Source organism: Atractosteus spatula, unplaced genomic scaffold (assembly GCF_055471065.1).
Source record: "Atractosteus spatula isolate fAtrSpa1 unplaced genomic scaffold, fAtrSpa1.hap1 Scaffold_4, whole genome shotgun sequence".
NCBI classification, from domain to species: domain Eukaryota; kingdom Metazoa; phylum Chordata; class Actinopteri; order Semionotiformes; family Lepisosteidae; genus Atractosteus; species Atractosteus spatula.
The window spans coordinates 24465-44475 of record NW_028296868.1 but is presented as its reverse complement, the minus strand read 5'-3'; the positions used below and the strand labels follow the sequence as shown (position 1 = coordinate 44475).

At 42.9% G+C, this 20011-nt stretch overlaps 4 non-coding genes across 4 annotated transcripts; 3 read left to right on the top strand and 1 right to left on the bottom strand.

The window, feature by feature from the left end:
* Positions 1 to 2867: 2867 nt before the first annotated feature.
* Positions 2868 to 2949, top strand: trnas-cga (transfer RNA serine (anticodon CGA)). Its single transcript has one exon. It is a non-coding gene; the product is annotated as a tRNA-Ser (tRNA).
* Positions 2950 to 3883: 934 nt separating this feature from the next.
* trnar-acg (transfer RNA arginine (anticodon ACG)) lies at positions 3884 to 3956 on the bottom strand. The gene has a single exon. It is a non-coding gene; the product is annotated as a tRNA-Arg (tRNA).
* A 2530-nt stretch (positions 3957 to 6486) lies between these two features.
* Positions 6487 to 6568, top strand: trnas-aga (transfer RNA serine (anticodon AGA)). The gene has a single exon. It is a non-coding gene; the product is annotated as a tRNA-Ser (tRNA).
* Positions 6569 to 18735: 12167 nt separating this feature from the next.
* On the top strand, positions 18736 to 18806 carry trnag-gcc (transfer RNA glycine (anticodon GCC)). Its single transcript has one exon. It is a non-coding gene; the product is annotated as a tRNA-Gly (tRNA).
* The last annotated feature ends 1205 nt before the right edge of the window (positions 18807 to 20011 follow it).

Genomic DNA, 20011 nt, shown 5'->3' with positions numbered 1-20011 from the left:
ATATGGAAACAGAACCTGTGTAATTGTTGATAGATGATGTACTCGTAACATTTTTTCAAGACGAACTACAACATTTAAAAAATGACTTGTATGTACTTGATATCTCTAATCAATCCACGGGTCATAGCACAAAACGAAACTAAAACGCATACCGTTTCGCGCTTCTTATTAGTTGCTCAAAAGTAATTTGACCGTATGAAATGCATAATATGAACCAAGAAACATGTACGTGAGCAGTACTTAAGCACTGTAGTATCGGTGTTAAGACATACCTCTCAGTCTCCTCCTCTCTTGCCAAAACACGTTGCTTTCTTGCTGTGGTGAGATTGGTGGTAATGCAAAGACGCCACATACTGCCGACAGACGAGAGTGTTGCGGGAGAAGAGAGAAGTGATGGAAGATTGAAGAGTGTCCTAGGTGGAGCCAAGATGAAGTGTCACAATTGCATAGGGGAGGATTTCAAATATTTAAGATGGTAAAAATAACCGGAAGTGATCCCCCAGTCCGGCGCAGTCTGATGTACTTCTGTCATATAAAGTGAAACTAGATGTCGAACTGGAGCCTCACCATTTGCATAAGTGAGGCTCCAGTTATACATCTAGTTTCACTTTAAATGACAAAACTGAAGAGACTTAAAAGAGCTGGAGAGGATTTCTTACAACTTATTGAGCCGGCACAGTTTTCGAAAACGTTTTCTTCACGCTGCACTATACAACACAGACAGCCAAGAGTCTCCAAAACAAAACGAATTGACAGATAGGAGAAAAGTCCCACTCGTCCTAAAGTTCCCAAAATCCAGCACTGAGCGTAAACAAAGTGTTCAAGTAGCGTGGGAATGCTACCCCTAATGCTAGCTGGAGTTTGAGTGTCTGGTTCAGAGTTTGCTCAAGAGTTTACCTTTCACAGATGCGCAAAGATGAATGTTGAGGGTGCACGCTTCAAGGCGCCTTACAGTGCAGGGAGTGATTAGAGACGATTCGTGACGTGTGCTCGTTCCCATATACCGTACGCCCCGGGTTGCAGTGCTAGGATGACGTCCAATACCGCTTCGGCACGTAACGGCATTATATTCAAGTGCAGGACATAAGGGTTTTATTTTGTTCGTTTTGTTCTGCTCTGCTTTGCTTTGTTTTGCTTTCCATGGCGTTCGTAAGAGCGTCAATAAAAAGGCGATTCCTGCGTCTAACACGAATGTAAGAGCTATTTCAAGTGCGGCTTCTAAAATGCTTGTAGACATTTGTCTGTTGTTGATTGTTTTTTTGTGTCTAACAAAGTGCCATTTTCCTGTCCGGACGGGGAGACTTTATCATTCCCACATGAAGCAACCCTTAATTCCTCGGAGGCGTGTCTGTCTGCAAGGTTTGTATTTTGGAAAGGTTTTTTTTTTTAACGGAGAACGACTTTGAAAAAGATTTACGCCGGCGTCTCGCGATCCATGTGAGATTGTAGCAAGAATGCAGCAGTAACAGTGTTTGCTGTAGTCGTGGCTGAGTGGTTAAGGCGATGGACTACTAATACATTGTGCTCTGCATGCATGGGTTCAAATCACACACTTGTCGCTCTCCATGTCTGACACGTGTGGTACTAGAGCAGTATGTTTTCCAGCGGTGGCTGAACATGGTATAGTAGGCTAACGTTAGTATCAAGCAGTGACAATAACAGTGGTTAAGTGCCGCTACTGCCAAGTGACTCTGGGTTGAGACTGTGTTTCCATTTACTTGCAACGCAAATGGAGAAAGAGATTTTTGACAGTCTCTCGAGAGACTGCGCTAGGTGTTTAGAGATAGACTTTGTCAGTTCCCCCTGGAATGATGGCCTCTCAAATAGTTTGTGATTCCTCTAGACGTTTATACAGTAGAAGCATGGTTCGTGGCTTAAATTCAAGCTGACCAAGACTTAGGAAACGAGTTAGAGGTCTGATGCAGAACTGCGAATTCAGTGAACGGGAACACTACAGTACATTGCACTGCATGTGTGAGGAAAGCTGCCCACTTCAGTCCCTTGTCGACCGAACAGAGGACTGTAAAGGATACCACCAAGAAACTTTAGGATGCTGGTTGGAATTCAGCTCCAAAGAAGCCCCTTTGGATGTTATGTCATCAAAAAGTAAGAACAACGAATCTCCCTTTGATCAAAAGCGCAACAAAACTGTTTTCTGTGGAGCAGGTTTCAGACCCGTAGACCTGTTTTATTTTTAGGGCAGGGCGCATTCCCAAACGCGAATCTCCTGTTTTAGAAATGCTTTGGGCGGCGTGAAGTGAAAATAAGAAATGAACTCCAGATGCACATGGAAGCAATCAAGTGTTTCATCCGAGCTGTTTCAAAACTGCTCAAGAGCTTTCCTTTCACAGAGGCGCAACGATTAATGATGGCGGTGCACCCTTCAATGCGCCTTACAACTCTAGGGAGTGATTGAGACGATTCGTAGCGTGTGCTCATTTCCCTATATTCCCCGTGCTGCAGTGGTAGGATGACGTACGTTACTGCTTCGACACGTAACGGCATTATATTCAACTGCAGGAGCTGAGGGCTTTCGTAAGCGCGTAAACCAAAGGCAATTCCTGCGTCTAACACTAATTTAAATGCTTTTCAAAGTGCAGTGTGGTGCAGCTTGTAAAATCCTTGTCCACATTTGTGGTTTGTTGATGTTTTTTCTGTCTGCCAAAGTTGCATTTTGACATCAGGACGGGGAGACTTTATCCTTTGAACGTGAAGCCACCCTTAAACCCTCGGAGGCGTGTCTGTCTGCCGGCACGTATTTTGTCAAAGGTATTTTTTTTTAACGGGGAGCGACTCTGAAAAGGTTTCCCCAGCCACCTCGCACTCGTGTTAGATTATAGGAGGAATGCGGCAGTGGCAAGCTCGCCGTAGTCGTGGCCGAGTGGTTAAGGCGATGGACTCGAAATCTGGTGGGGACTCCCCGCGCAGGTTCAAATCCTGCCGTCTACGGCGTCTGCCGCACGTTGTAGTGTGCCTGCGTGGCAGAGGCGAAGTGCCGCTTCTCCTTTTCTGGTACTATAAAAACGCTAAATCGCTTGGACCCGCTGCCACGGAAATCAATTCTTCAGATAACCACACATTTTGCGTTCGCACGTCTGGTGCTCTACTTATGCCTTTGAAAATCGGATCAATAAAGCTCAAAGAACCGACAAGATAGGTGCTCGTAAAGCACGCAGTAAAGAATTCTTATCAGCGAGGGTTTCAGTGGGTTAACTGAGGAGAAGGCGTGATCGCTAATTGTTGAGTTTTTATTTGGTGTTAGAAACACTCTTACTGTGCATGAAGTGCAACAAATGTAGCCACAGAAATTGCATCGTGCTTTCATTTATGCTATTGCAGACACCAACGTTGCCTAGATAGAAAACCGAAAAAGCCGTGGGTTTGCTTGCCAGTCTGAAGGATCTCTCTTCGAATCTCTATCATTTGTCAATGGAAGTAAAAGGCGCTGCAATCTGATACGTTCACATTCAAACCCTCAGCTGTTGTTCGACTTTATTTCTTGACTAATTACAACTGAGTGTCGCATGAGCAGTTACGTAAACTTGTCTGCTATATTTGAACACAAATGCCGTTCTTCAATTAAAACTAACAGTACATTGTCAGGGACATTCAGTTATATACAAACAAGAGACAGACAAGAGAATATTTCTACCTTTCATGTGGACTACGTGTTGACTTACTGATCGGAATAATTGAAATGTTCGGGTTCATAGCCGATGCAGTGCGTGCTAATTAGAACAGCAACGCTGGGCTCTCAGCACCGTACTGAGCCCAGGTGCAGTTCATTTACATGAAGGAAATCTCGTACTGGGTACGATTACACCCACATACAGTAAGTAGCACAGGCTACTTAGGGAGTAGCCTGATGCGTTTAAAAGTGACCCGAGCCAGGCAGGAGTCGAACCTACAATCTCCTGATCCGTAGTCAGACGCGTTATCCATTGCGCCACTAGCCCTGGTGTCACACTGCACGACTGCAACCCAGTGAGCTCAGCACTGCAACTAGTAAAACATTACCCCCGGTCCATTCTTTTCCAAAAGTGAGAAACACCTGTTTTCTAAATTGTGTCTGTTTAAAACCATATCTCTTTAAACCAAACCAAGAGTTTGTCCTTTGCACTGATATTCTGATTCATTTCGATTTCAAAGAAAAAAAAAACACTTTCTTCCAAAGCATCATAAAATTGTCCCTTCTTCCAGACTCTACTTCTCTCTTGTAGTAGTACAGCAGACCTTTCCAGGTGAGCAGATCACAGAGTCCGAAATGAGCTTCCTCCATCCAGCAAAGTACCTGAACATGACTCTGTCATCATAAAAGCACCCCTGTAGTAAAGCAATTAAATCCGAAATCAAGAGGGCAATTGCCTACTGAAGTTCAAGAAGTCATCAATTTTAACCTAGCAACACATTAAAGGCTGCATCTATACAAGTACGATTCTAGAAATGCTCACCAGATTACGTTTTAAGAAGGAACTGCGGCTCAGGTTCCGCCGAGATCTAAACTCGGATGGCAGGATTCAGAGTCCAGAGTTTGGACGGGTGGCGCACAGAGGGTCCATATACTGTAGATCCCTCAGTGATCTTCCGCGTGTTCAAACCGCCAGCGTGTGACTCCTCTGTCCCCGTGACCTCATTGCTCTGCTCTCGCCTCTGTGCAGCCGAGCCCGACTCACGGTAAAGTGGAAAAAAAATGCCCTCAACGTGTGATTTACTCTGGAGTGAGGACAGATGTCACCTTCTTATCATTGAACAGGATGTATGTGATGTGGCGACTAGGTTCAATTTTTTATCCTCTTTAAAAGATTAAGGACTGGGTGAGCCTGATTTACCACCCTTTCAGCTAAGAACCCGACGTGCGGACCGTTTAAGCTACGTAGACTCGGTCGTTTAACTCTTCTCCATTAGCAGGGTTAAGGTTAAAGAAAAAACATTGCTGACTTCTTTTTTGTTTTCCAGCCGCGAGCGCTGATTAGCAAGGTTTGCATTTCATGTTTTGCAAGTTGCATTCTAAGAAAAACAAGTCGTTCAAGACAGGAAATGAATACTTGCATTTAATTAAGTCTAGCCGTAGGCGGTTGTCCATAATGACCAGTCCTGTTCGAGAAGACAGAACAAAAAAAGGAACCGCTGGGATTCGGACCCGGGATCTCCTGTTTACCAGGCAGGCGCTTTAACCAACTAAGCCACAGCGCGCCAGGAGCTCTGTCCTTTTGCAGCCACTTGGACACACAACTCAGACACATCTGCATTCGCTGTGCGCTCCGCCTGCTCGCTGAGCAAGTTGCCACCTTTACATACAATAGCAACATTGACACCAAGAGAAAGGATGACAAATGGCTTTTAACTGGAACTTTTCATGTCCAAGGAGCTCAATGTGCTTTCCGTGTACAACAGGGCCACTGAACTCCACACCGGCCACTGAAGCACAGCAGTGGCTTGCTGGCTTGACATCTCCCAAGGAAGATGCTGAAATTGGATGTGGAACAGGAAAATGACCCTCGAGTACGAGGGAAAAAAAAGAAAAAGAAAATCTGGAGCGCGCCAACTCATGTCCGGACAGCCTGGTTTGAACAAAGTGTTCAAGTAGCATGGGAATGCGACCCCTAATCCTAGCTGGAGTTTGAGCGTCTGGTTCAGAGTTTGCTCAAGAGTTTACCTTTCACAGATGCGCAAAGATGAATGTTGAGGGTGCACGCTTCAAGGCGCCTTACAGTGCAGGGAGTGATTAGAGACGATTTGTGACGTGTGCTCGTTCCCATATACCGTACGCCCCGGGTTGCAGTGCTAGGATGACGTCCAATACCGCTTCGGCACGTAACGGCATTATATTCAAGTGCAGGACGTGAGGGTTTTATTTTGTTCGTTTTGTTCTGCTCTGCTTTGCTTTATTTTGCTTTCCATGGTGTTCGTAAGAACGTCAATAAAAAGGCGATTCCTGCGTCTAACATGAATATAAGAGCTATTTCAAGTGCGGCTTCTAAAATGCTTGTAGACATTTGTCTGTTGTTGATTGTTTTTTTGTGTCTAACAAAGTGCCATTTTCCTGTCCGGACGGGGAGACTTTATCATTCCCACATGAAGCAACCCTTAAGTCCTCTGAGGCGTGTCTGTCTGCAAGGTTTGTATTTTGGAAAGGTTTTTTTTTTTTAACGGAGAACGACTTTGAAAAAGATTTCCGCCGGCGTCTCGCGATCCGTGTGTGATTGTAGCAAGAACATGGTGCGGCTTCTTAAATGCTTGTGGACATTTGTCTGTTGTTGATTGTTTCTTTGTGTCTAACAAAGTGCCATTTTCCTGTCCGGACGGGGAGACTTTATCATTCCCACATGAAGCCACCCTTAAGTCCTCTGAGGCGTGTCTGTCTGCATGGCTTGTATTTTGGAAAGGTTTTTTTTTTAATGGAGACTGACTTTGAAAAATGTTTCCGCCGGCGCCTCGCGATCCATGTGAGATTGTAGCAAGAACGCAGCAACAGCGGTGCTCGCTGTAGTTGTGGCCGAGTGGTTAAGGCGATGGACTAGAAATCCATTGGGGTCTCCCCGCGCAGGTTCAAATCCTGCCGACTACGGTGTCCTCCTCACATCGTTGTGTGCTGGCGCAAGCAAGGAAAAGTGCCTTTCTTCTTTTCCTGGTGGTTTTAAAACGCGAGATCGCTTGTACCCGCTGCCTTGGAAAGAAATGTCTACATGTTTACTTGCACATTGTCTATTGTTTGTACATTGTCTTGATGCACTGTTTGCACTTTGTCTTGTTTTTTACACTTGTTTTACAATCGAGAGACCTTCTGTAAGTAAGAATTCCATTGTACCAGTACCGGTTACATATGGCAATAAAGTTCAAGTTCAAATGCTTCAGCGTCCGCAAACGGCATTTTGCAGCTGGAAGCAGATGGCGACGCTTTTTGCGGTCGCGTGTCTTGTGCCCCATTTCCGGCCTTTAACATCGAATCAATAAAGCTGTTAGAACCGACACCATAGGTGCTTTTCTTACAACTTTTGATCTGACTCAGTTTCGGAATGCAATTCCTGAACACTGCGAGAGACAACCTACAGATGCAGCCATTCAAAATGAGCGGTAAAAACCCGTAGTACAGTAACCAACCCGCAGGGCACCGTAGGGCACCGCGGTAAGTGATTGGCTGGTCAAAATGACCGACAGGGGCACTCGTGGTGCCTTTACTGTGCACCTTTACTAATGTCTTTACTGTGAACATTTCAATCCGCTTAGTTTTGAATATTTATATGGAATTTTACCACTAAAGGGAAATTTTAGTAGCTGAGCATAAAAAGAAGAGGAGCATAACGCATCTGAAGGTCATAAACGATATTAATTTAGGAACATAAACATTACTGTATGTACATAAACTGTACTGTGTATGGCTGGTCTTGATAGTTTAAAGAAAAAATACACACCAGTCTTCCATTTCTCCCTAAACATTTTAAGCATGAAAGTTTTATGAAACAGTACCCAAATATGTGATTGCTGTATAGAATGAATTTTAATTTTTAAAAATTATTTAACATGAAAATTAAGCTGTTTACATCTTCCGCCTGAGAACAGTCACCCGTTGCTACCCAACGCAGAAACACAGCCACTTACTAGCAAAGAGAGGACATTAGCTAGCCAATATGATAAAGAAATAAATGATTATTTTATTTCTTTTGCACATTTATTTGAACATTTCCATCGATTGTACAAGCACTTGGAAACTGTCCAATCCCTAGTTCATCAAGCATTTACCGGTCTGGTGCCGGTCTGTGTCTTCTAGGATATAATGCCAGCGAACTCTTGTTTTTATGTCCACTATAACTACGCTGGGCAAACGTTCCGAGGTCAAATTCTTCCAGCACGGGGGTACCTTTAAAGCGGAGACGACGGCACCGAAATTTTTTGGCGCGCCTTCTCTTTAAAGCCCTGGCCAAATATGAAGACAGTACGTACAGTTATAATTCAAACGGAATTAAAAACTACACATCCCAGTTACCATGGTGGTGCTTGTGATCATTGCGTTTAACCAACGAAACAGGGCGAAAAATCAGTCACATGACTTTGGGGCAGAGTTTCGAAAGCTTAACCTATCAGCAACAAAGCGAAATTTACACGATAGGCTACCTCAATCTGTCAGTTACACGACTGTGTATGTCGCTTAAGCCACTCCTATTTGGCATTTTAGTTATGGAGGCGAGAAGACGCCCCCCCCCTCCCCCCTCTGGGTGTCTGATTTGCCGCCATCTTTAACTGTTCGGTGTCTGAATCGGAGTAGCTACGCGTACGAAATAAAGTTAATCCTAGCTACAAAACATATATTTTTGTGGTAAGAGGGCGCAAAACATCAGTATTTACTGCTATTAATTACTGTACGATTTATAGTTGAAATCTGAGCCTAGATATAAAGTTAGATATAAAGTTAAAATCTCGACAAAGCAATGTAGGAAATACAGAGAAAATAAATCCTTTCTGACATCTAAAATCAGTTTCGATCGAGGTCTCTAAAACGAACAAGAAAAAGAGGATTTTCGGAGGGCAATTACGCTGTGTTTATATAGAATAACTGATTTATGAGCAATCTAATTTCTTGTTCGTTTAAAACAGTGAAATGTCAGCTGCAAAAGATCGCACCAGAAACAGCACTCTCTCTGCCTGTCATAGACGTTCAGGAAAGGCTGAATGAAGTCATGTCAAGTACAATAATTCGGTGATCAATAATAACAGTTGTAGGACAGTATATAAGGAGGATAAGGATTTTGAAGTTGACTCGAAATCTGATAGGTAACCAGTGCAAGGACTTGAAAACAGGTGTAATGCATCCCTGATAGGATTCTTGCCGTCATATTCTGAACATATTGAAGATTGCTCAGTGTGGATTTAATTTCCCCAGTGAACAGGATGTGCATTTATTAATTCTAGAAAAAAAGCCTTTCTTGATTTCTCTAGTTCCCTTTAAAATAAACTATTATTCCACAATGCAGAGTATTACATGGCCAGTATTTACACATGATATTTGTGATTTAAAGAAATTAACACAAGCAGCTTTTGGAGATTTAAGTGTTGGCTGAGTTATTGCAGGATAAAAGACTAGAGATGTTGGCAAGAAGAAGATAATTTGGGGAAAGCTGAGGAATACACTTATAACAAGAACACTTCCTAATGGGGTTAGGCATACTTTTGATGAAGATGATGAAGTTAACAGACTATATGTTTACATATTTCTAATCATATTTCTAATCTCTTTATCCAGTACAGAGGATTTGGAGCCTATCCCAGTAAGCAAAGGACACAAGGCAGAATACACCCTGGACATAGCGCCAGTCCATCACAGGACAGACAGACACAAACACACACACGCCAGGGCCAGTTTTCCCATAAACCAATTAACTTACCAGTATGTTTTGGAGTGCGAGAGGGAGTCATATCACACATATGGAGAAAAACCATCTAACCCAGAGAGAACATGTAAACCCCTCACACACAGGATGGCAGGAATTGAACCTAGGACCCCAGTGCTGTGTTGTAACAGAAGAAATAAGGTTCTTGATCCTGAGATGAAGTAAAACAGATGAGTTTATTGCATGCAAGGAACAATAAAGCCGAAGTCTTGTTTCCCGCAAGAAACAACAAAACCGAAGTATTGTTCAACGTACTGTTACAAACTTTTGGGTTATATAGTGTTTTCTTCTCCGTTTCTGACGTCACTCGGTCTGATGGTAATGAGGGGGGTTCATGGTATTTGGCCAGTTTACGATGTTCTGGGCAAATGGTCAGTTTAACATTACACCCAGGGGGGTTCCTAGCTTGCATCTGCAATCCTTATCAGTTAACCCCCTTTCCTGCCATAAACCCCAGCTTGTGACTTAGAAGTCTAAACCCCCTACAGAAAGGATTAAATTCAAACCCCCGTCTTCACATCTTTCTTCATTCCCCCCTTATAAAATATGGCATACGTCAGTGTAGCCTATTTTTATACATACAATGTCAGGGCAGATCTTTCCTTTCTTGGCGAACAGGTATGTATTGCCATGTCATTGTACGTTCCACGGTTATAGCAAGATGTGATACATGTTTTTGTGAATGTGATGATTACAATTTATACATATAAACAATACTACTCCTACAGATACACACTATAAAAAGGTTCCACCCCAGGCCCCAAACACAGACTTTACCCAAGACCCAATTCCCCAATTTTCAGTATAATAGTCCTGATATTTCTGTCCCTCATTGTAAATGTGTTGGGCCAGATCTGAGACGTGCTCAGAATTATCAGGAATATATGTGCAGCATTCAGTGTCAATTACTGCACAAGTTCCTCCTTGGGCCGCCAGTACATAATCTAAAGCTAGTCGGTTCTGCATGGCCACTGTTCTGAGGGCTACCATCTCATCATTAACAGCCTTCAGACTAGATGAGGTAGAATTTGCTAATTCTTCTAAAGTCGAGGCCATTTGAATTAACTCTCGACTCAGAAAGTTCATGCCGGCTTGTGGAAATATTATACCTAAATAATATTCCCAATCAGCCAATTTTCTTTGTGGTCTGTGGTTAGGTCCGAAGGGGCTGTGGATTTGAACACGGATATGAGGAACCACATATCCTAAATAACACGAGCCAGACCACTGGGCTGGCAACCATGGGTAGGCTCGTTTTCCACAAATGAAAGATGTTCCGTTTGGCGCTCCCCATGCCTCTGAAAATAAGAAGCTTATACTGAATTGTGGGGTGTGCCGATCCCATCCTGGAATTTGGAAGGTAGAGGTGGATATATTTGCAGCGATGGTAAGGTTGCAACGACTCCATCCAACCAAGTGCAGACCAATTAGTGTGCTGAAAACATATGTTTCCCTCACGTTCCTTATTGAGAGTCAGGTATGGTGGTGTATGGCTTCTGTTATATTTAGGAGCGTAAGAGCCTGTGAAACTCGTGGGCTCTAAGCCTCGCTCCTGTAGATATTGTAATGTTGTGCAGGTTAAAGTCGTGTTATGGCAACCCCCCATAGTTTGTCATATTAAAATCTCCTAAATTATCCCTCCAAATGATCATGCCTATGACTTCCTCGAGACGCCAAGGAATGGCTCCCATAGGAAGTCCTCCCTGTACATATTTGGGTAATGTGGCACACACCCAGCAGGCACTTTGGTTGGTTTTCTTAGCTGTCAGATAGGAGAGGCCTAAAAAGGAATTAATTCCATGTTCTCCTTTGTGGGAGAGATGATCATTAATTCCTGCGGAACATAGTCCTACAGCAACAATTATTCTTATAAACAGAAATGATTTCTTTCTGAGTCTGTAAATGGGGATGAGGCTCGTCGGCAGTGTGGCGCGTGGATCCAGCGATCTTTTCCTTCCACTCGAACCGCAGACTCGGTTGTCAACAGGATCTGGTAGGGTCCGTCCCACCTGGGCTGGAGAACCTGTGAAGGAAATTTCCTGATCCACACCCACTCTCCTGGGATGAGGTTGTGCCCTCCTTCAGGTGGTGGTCCCCACGCCTCCAGGACCTGCTCGCGGGCTCCTTGGGTGGCCTCTGTCAGCAACTTGCAATAATACAAAGGAATGGTTGATCCATCTGAGGAAACCCCAGTCTCAGCACCTGTAAGAGAACTTGTTTCAAATTATTAAAGGCGGCTTTTGCTGCGGGAACCAAGGCAATCTTGTCCTTGTACTGCACTCCCCCCTTAAGCAGATCTGTTAAGAGTTGTGCTCACCCTGTAAAAAACATTGCACCCAGGCCCTGTTAAAATTTCACAATGCTAGACACAAAAGGGCCTTATCATAACTGCTTCTATTAGACACTCTAAAGCTGAAGCAACTCAGACTTTCCTCATCAGGGGAAGCACTCAGAATACCATCAACATACTGAGTGATCACAGCCAGTTGAAGCTACGTGATACCCTGTTCTGCATAGTCATTCTTTGTAATGCATAATATTCCAACCCAATAGATCTGGAATAAAACCACCCATTAAAATCTGGTACTCGGCAAGTAAAACTTGCTGTCCCAATACTCCTGTGGCCTCCTGCCATCTTCCCCTATACATTGCTCTATAGTACACTGTTGAACAGAGGAGTGAAACAAGCAGGACAGTAGTGCTCCAGTATCCCCTAACAGAGAAACCAACACTCCATTAACAGTACATTTTTATCCACTGGACTGGGACAGACTTAGGGAGGCTACAAGGGATTTACAGGATCTAATCGTTAGGTAAACAGATTTTCTCACAAGACGTTATTCTCCCCAGTCTCGATTCTAAACCTACAGCGTTTCAGCATGTCTGGTTTCGAGACATTCGAATAAAACCAAATTGTTTCCACTATTGCAACTAATTGTATAAATTACAATTTATAATAATTTATAATAATACAAAAACTGTTTAACTACTTTTACGTCCACCTGTACTGTACTTATACGTTTCAGACGCTCTTATATTTTCCAATCTCCTTAAGTTGATTTTCGTCAAGTCTCTTTAGTTACGTCTCTAGCCAGTCCCGCTGGCTAAACACACTCACACCGTCATTTAGTATACCAAAACTCACAGTTACACACATACATGCCGGCACACAAATTCATAAAACACACATACACATCGAGAATATATTTTTCTCTTCGTAATACAATGTGCTGTATTCTTGTTTTACTTCTACATGAATCCTTTTAATTCCTGAAGCGCACTCCAGGTTCGCTGCATTTCTAATTTCGGGTGCGGTACTTTAGCCCACCGGTCAATATCTTACGGTTTTGGATTTGATCGTATGGGGGAAATCAGGGAAGGTAAGTGCGATTGCAGACCCCCTCGACGGGGTGCGAGACAGTGTTAGAGTGGCGCTGTCATCAACGGCGCCAGCCCCTGCTACATCAAGTCCTTTCCCACTTCGAGTGAGAGTACAGATCTGCGGGCGCCCTCCCTCTAACAGGGGAGACCCTGATCCGTCTTTATCACACTCATACCAAGTGTTATCCCAATCAGACCCCCCTTCTCCATATGGCCACTGAGGGAATTGATCCCAATTATTTTCGTTTCCTGCCTGTTTGTTCCCCTGTGGGAGAGCAGGATATAACTTAGTCGCTGGCTGCAGCACATTAACCAGTGCAGCGTGACCAGAAGTTAATTCCTTCTTTAGTTTCTCATTCTCCTGTACTGCCTCTTTTAGCTTTTTTTTTTATACTCTTTCGTAGCGAGTAAAGTATATTTTCTTCCGGGTTTTTATTTTCCCCGTAAACACACTTTTAAGTCACATCCCAATGTCTTTCTTTTTCGTCATGTATCTGCCACTACTGGTGCCGGCCGTGCACCAGGGTGGGAGCTACATGCTTGTGCTTTTGCCAATCAATACTCATATGCTTTCTTTACAGGCGTCTTCGCCCCAAATTCCCTCTGACAAACTCAGCTTTTTCCATATTTTTCTCCTTCTTTTCCGTCAACTTACACTTTTCCGATATTTAAACGGACCCTTCCACCACTTTCTCAAACCATCAGTTAGCGCACATGTTCGGTCTCTTTAAGATTTACTTTTGTCGTGTGTGAGGTAACAGCTCATTCAGTAGGGGGATGCTTTCACTTGAAAAACCTGTGCATTCCTGCACTCATTCAGCCAAAGGCGTCTGTTACCTCCAGATCTAAATACCTCTCAGAGACTTTAGAGAGGATTTACACCGCACTGTTCACAGGTAAGAAACGAGACCTCGAAAACCCCCTTTCTTGATCAGTAATTCACCATCCCCAGAACGCCAGCATCGCTGCTTTTGCCCCGGGGTGGACTTACGCACTGAGCTCAATCAGGGCGATTCTCGGGTCTCAACGTCCTTTAAATCCTGCTACTTAATGCTTTGCTCTTTTATTATGAGGTGTGTTTATGTTAGTGTCGTGCGTGTGTATATGTATTTCACAAACAAGGAAAACACCAAAAACATACATGCATATATCTCTTCTACTCCTGTTTCCTTTAAAACAAAAAAACCCACGCCACGCCAGAAACCACGCCACTCCAATCTGTGCACGATCAAGGCGTAGCTAATCTCAGGACCCCGGGCGTAATTAAAGCCCACACCAATCCTGGATTATACGTGCATTTAATGCACCACTCAGCTCCAGAACCCCGGGCGCAATTAAGGCCCACACCGATCCCGAGCCACAGAACTCCGGGTGCCATTAAGACCCACACCAGTCCTGAACTACGTGCATTTAATGCACCACTTGCTCTAGAACCCCGGGCGCAATTAAGGCCCACGCCGATTCTGAGCCTCAGAACTCCGGGTGCAATTAAGACCCAAACCAGTTCTGACCTTCAGAACTCCGGGTGCAATTAAGACCCACACCAGTCCTGAACTTCACGGTAAGGGTCCAAAACCCGTTCAAAACTCCACGCGCAATTAAGGCATACACCAGCTTCGAACGCCTGTACACAATACCGCGGAACCCCTGCCAGACCAAATTCTGGGCTTACAGCAACCAACCCATTACATACACCGGTGCCTTCCCCGGGCCAGAGGAATTCAGAAACTCACGTTTACTCCGTCATCTCGGGCGATTCTCGCAGGGAGCAGAGATTTCCCAATCGGTCAGAGAGAGTCGGGACTTTTAAATAAAAGAGGAGTCCTTACCTCTTAGTTATGTGCGCGCTGACCGTCTCTCCTGCCGATGGGAAGTTCTGCGCCTTCTGGAGCATCCGCCGACTACGCCAAATTTGTTGTAACAGAAGAAATAAGGTTCTTGATCCTGAGATGAAGTAAAACAGATGAGTTTATTGCATGCAAGGAACAATAAAGCCGAAGTCTTGTTTCCCGCAAGAAACAACAAAACCGAAGCATTGTTCAACGTACTGTTACAAACTTTTGGGTTATATAGTGTTTTCTTCTCCGTTTCTGACGTCACTCGGTCTGATGGTAAAGAGGGGGGTTCATGGTATTTGGTCAGTTTACGATGTTCTGGGCAAATGGTCAGTTTAACATTACACCCAGGGGGGTTCCTAGCTTGCATCTGCAATCCTTATCAGTTAACCCCCTTTCCTGCCATAAACCCCAGCTTGTGACTTAGAAGTCTAAACCCCCTACAGAAAGGATTAAATTCAAACCCCCGTCTTCACATCTTTCTTCAGCTGCAAGATAGCAATGCTAACCACTTCGCCACCATTATAAATGGATGGATATTGAAGTGGAAATCTAATAAGTAAATTGATTCTTAAAAATGTAGAGAGCTTTGAAAAAAATATATTGGTGCTTTTAGATAATATATTTCAAGGATGTAACTGCTGTGCTACAGTGCGTGCAGAATTTTAGAAAACAGTTCGTCAACAAAGTATACTGTTTAGGTTAGTTTAGAAGACAATGTACCAAAACAATATATGCTGTCTGGGTCATTAGAATTAGCTGAAAGTAACCGATAAGCTTTGAATAACAAATCTAGTTTTTCTTCTCTCGCTCTATGATGTAATCTGTTTTCTCTTAGAGAAAGGGGAAGTTTTAGAAGGGACCAAGTGCTGAACTTTTTTACAGCGCAACGTCTTATAAAAACCCTGTACTGCTTGTAACAAATTGAGTCTCTGGTTGCACTTTGCGAAGTGGCAGCAGGGCTCCCAATATTGCAATATTGAAATAAAGACCTTACTCAGGTGAGAACTCTCTTTTGTGGCTTCCTTGATAGTTATATTTCCATGACAATATCTTAGTTATCTTTCTAGTTCACAGGTTTGCATGCATGATTTAATTTTGAAAGCCACTGAGACATCAGGTACTACTGTTGTATTTATGAAAAAGAAACAAAACAAAAAACATACTAACAACTGTGCCATCCTACTCCTTAGTTAATACATTTTATTATTCATAAACAGTTAACATTGTTAGCAAAATATTTTGAATTATATTTAACCCTATTTTTTCTTTAGTTTTGTATTTAACTTATTATATGATAGTCAGACTTAATGTATATTTGAACAATGAAAATATATTTTTACAAGATGCGGGGGAAAGTGCAACATCTTATTACAGTGCTAAATTTAATATTATTGATTGCTAATAGTTTATGCTAACACCTAACTTTCTTAATTAGATGTATTTAAAACAGTGAACTAAGTGTAACATACTATTCAGAAATACAATCGAAAATAGTTTTGTGGTGTTTGTATGGATGAAACGTTTCTAAAATGTATAACGTAACAAAATTAAAGACGATTAAAATCTGTAATCTTTCCACTTGTAATGTCATTAGACAGAACAACACGTTTCTGGTTTGTTTTAATTAGTATTAGTTAGTAGTTAGTAGTTTTAATTTAATTAGTATTGCAATTCGCACTGATTCCCTTGCGAAGATATGGACTTAAGAATATTCGTGCCTGGTCAAAAAATGGCATTAAGCACTTAAAATTAATATGGTTAATAATAGTAAACTGTAACATGCTGTAACAAGATCGGTTAAACTGCGAAGAAAATACTTTCAGAGAAAATGTTTCGGGTGTGAAGAACATAGATCTCCAATGCAATTTCAACCAAACCTGTTCCCACACACCCTGCCCCCACTACCATTAGAATATACACAAAGCACTGAAATCTTTCGAGCTAATGATCAGGTGACCCGAGAGAGAGCGAGAGAAACACCAAGGGGTGCGGAACCAGGGAACTATTTACATGGAAAACAGGCGATCTCCCCAGACTGTCCGCCCGTTTCACTGTTACCTGGATACCTCTTTATTTAGAACTCACTAACACTGATTTTTAGTTTAGAAGGATTCAAGTAGGGTTTTAGATGAAAGGCAGCGACCTTAATCAAGCCCAAATCATAATTGAACCCATTCAGAGCCTACATTACATTTTAGCGTTTCATTCTGAGCAGAAGACCCTCACACCTGAAGAAGGCTTGCGTTTTCTCTCTTCTCTTTTAAGCATGTGTACAATGTGTAATACAATTAGAATGTGTAATTACAATGCGAATCGTATGAGGGTGGGGGGGAGGTGTCTTTCGCTGGAAATCTCGCCTGCTTCTACTTTACGAGCACAACCCCCTCTCTGCCGGAGTGCTGGCTGTGACGAATTAAACCGGTTTCACAGGTTTCAATCACAGACCATGTGACATGGGAGTCAGGAAACTAACACACAGCGCCACCGGATTTGATAACACTATATAAACGCTATAAAATAATGTGACTAGGCACAGAACAAGTTTACAGCACAGTACAATAATAAATGCTGACCATGACTTTAGAAGCATAAATTGCCTTACACTCAATTTAAACACAAGCTGTCTTTAGCCCTCTAAGCTGGTTCATACAGAAATGTAGAGATCCAGGCTCAGAACACACAGCTTCATTAGCGAATACATATGCAGGACAACTAGAGAAGACGTTTTACAGAGGATGGATTTTTAGAAACATCCCATCAGTGACATCACTGAAGTCAACTCCTAGGTACTGTAACTGTCGTGTGGATAGTTTCACAAGAATCAGACAAAGGTTTAAGCATCGCTTGTTCTAGATAAAACTGCAAAAAAAACAACAACAACCCATAATGTACTTCTTTGCGGCTCTGTTTGCCCAAATCATATATTCACAACGTGAAATCTAGAAAATAATATTACGTAACCAAAATCCGCAATATGGAAACAGAACCTGTGTAATTGTTGATAGATGATGTACTCGTAACATTTTTTCAAGACGAACTACAACATTTAAAAAATGACTTGTATGTACTTGATATCTCTAATCAATCCACGGGTCCCTGCACAAAACGAAACTAAAACGCATACCGTTTCGCGCTTCTTATTAGTTGCTCAAAAGTAATTTGACCGTATGAAATGCATAATATAAACCTAGAAACATATACGTGAGCAGTACTTAAGCACTGTAGTATCGGTGTTAAGACATACCTCTCAAATACTGTAAATCAAGTTAAAAATATCTCAAGACCGATTCTGGTCATAATGAAACCATGTTTCGTGTATGTTTTCTTTAAAGTACCGAGACCAGCCATATACTGTATGTTTATGTTCCAAAATTAATATCGTTTATGGCCTTCACACGCGTTGCAGTATGCTCCTATTCTTTTTATGCTCAGCTACTAAGATTTCCCTTCAGTGGTAAAATCAGATATGAATATTCAATACTTAAACGGGCACAGTTAAGACATTAAATATACATATACATACTGTATACAGTACAGTTTTCATACGGTAATATGTTTATGTTCCTAAATCAATCTCTTTTATGAGCATGTGAAAGGCATGGTGAATCGATTCTCAAAAATTACTGTACTTTGCATGATTGGAAACAAATGCGTGATTGCGAAATGCTGTGGTGTTACTTTTACAAAGACGGTCAATGAAAAAAAGAATGTTGACGAGGGCAATACTTTGAGTTTACACTTACAGCTTGTCCAAGGTCATTCATTATTAATACTATTAGTAATATCTTCGTTAAAGACTTTGATGGCCACAGCTCAAACATGAGAGGTTGAGCTTTATTAGCTCCACCTTGCGGAAATTCCAGATACTATTATTTTGCTTGTCGTATTATAGGAGAATTTACGGTAACTCGCGGTATTTACCGGTAGCTTGCGGTAGACTGCGTACAGCGTACCGCAAAATAATGCGGTATCGCCCGCGCATTTTGAATGGCTGCATCTGTAGGCTGCCAAAAGTCTCCGAAACCAAATTTTGATAGCAGAAAATTCTCACTCGTCCAGAAGTTCCCTTGGGACCCAACATCCAGCACAGAGTGGTAAAAAAGCGTCTTTTTTGTAGACCCTTGCAGCGTGCATTGGTGGTTCAGTGGTAGAATTCTCGCCTGCCACGCGGGAGGCCCGGGTTCGATTCCTGGCCAATGCAGTGGCTTTTGCAGCGAGCGGCTCCATCACTTGCATCCCCTTTCAACTCGCAACTGAAAACCCACTGAAGCTTAGAAGCTGTGAGCCAGGTCAGTACCCGGATGAGGATGACCTACAGGGAAAAGCAAAGCTTACAGCTGGAAGCGGTGTTAATGGAGCCAGCGGTGGGACGCTCACCCTGAGGTCTGTGCGGGTCCCAATGCCCCAGTATAGTGACGGAGACGCTGTGTGGTAAAAAGGCGCTGTCTTTTGGATGAGATGTAAAACCGAGGTCATAGCTCTCTGTGGTCATTAAAAGTGACCACCAAAACCTTTGACAAAAGCTCTTGGTAATTGATGGTCTTCAATAATGCTTCTCCTTTAGGTACATTTGAAATCAGCTGAAAAATGCTGTGAAATGGGGGGGGCACTTCAGGCCAGTGTAGGATTTGAATTTGAATTTTTGAAGAACCATTAAACAGCACGAGAAAGCCCGTACACTGAATTGCAGGGCTTTCTATTCAAAGAAGGACAAAAGAAACTTCCCTGAATTCCATTTTTTGCAGCACAGAGAGGACAGCAGGCACGAGGCCTGTTAGCTCATTTGGTTAGAGCGTGGTGCTAATAACGCCAAGGTCGTGGGTTCGATCCCCGTTCGGGCCAGGCAGTCTCCTCCTCTCTTGCCAAAACCCGTTGCTTTCTTGCTGTGGTGAGATTGGTGGTAATGCAAAGACGCCACATACTGCCGACAGACGAGAGTGTTGCGGGAGAAGAGAGAAGTGATGGAAGATTGAAGAGTGTCCTAGGTGGAGCCAAGATGAAGTGTCACAATTGCATAGGGGAGGATTTCAAATGTTTAAGATGGTAAAAATAACCGGAAATGATCCCCCAGTCCGGCGCAGTCTGACGTACTTCTGTCATATAAAGTGAAACTAGATGTCGAACTGGAGCCTCACCATTTGCATAAGTGAGGCTCCAGTTATACATCTAGTTTCACTTTAAATGACAAAACTGAAGAGACTTAAAAGAGCTGGAGAGGATTTCTTACAACTTTTGAGCCGGCACAGTTTTCGAAAACGTTTTCTTCACGCTGCACTATACAACACAGACAGCCAAGAGTCTCCAAAACAAAACGAATTGACAGATAGGAGAAAAGTCCCACTCGTCCTAAAGTTCCCAAAATCCAGCACTGAGCGTAAACAAAGTGTTCAAGTAGCGTGGGAATGC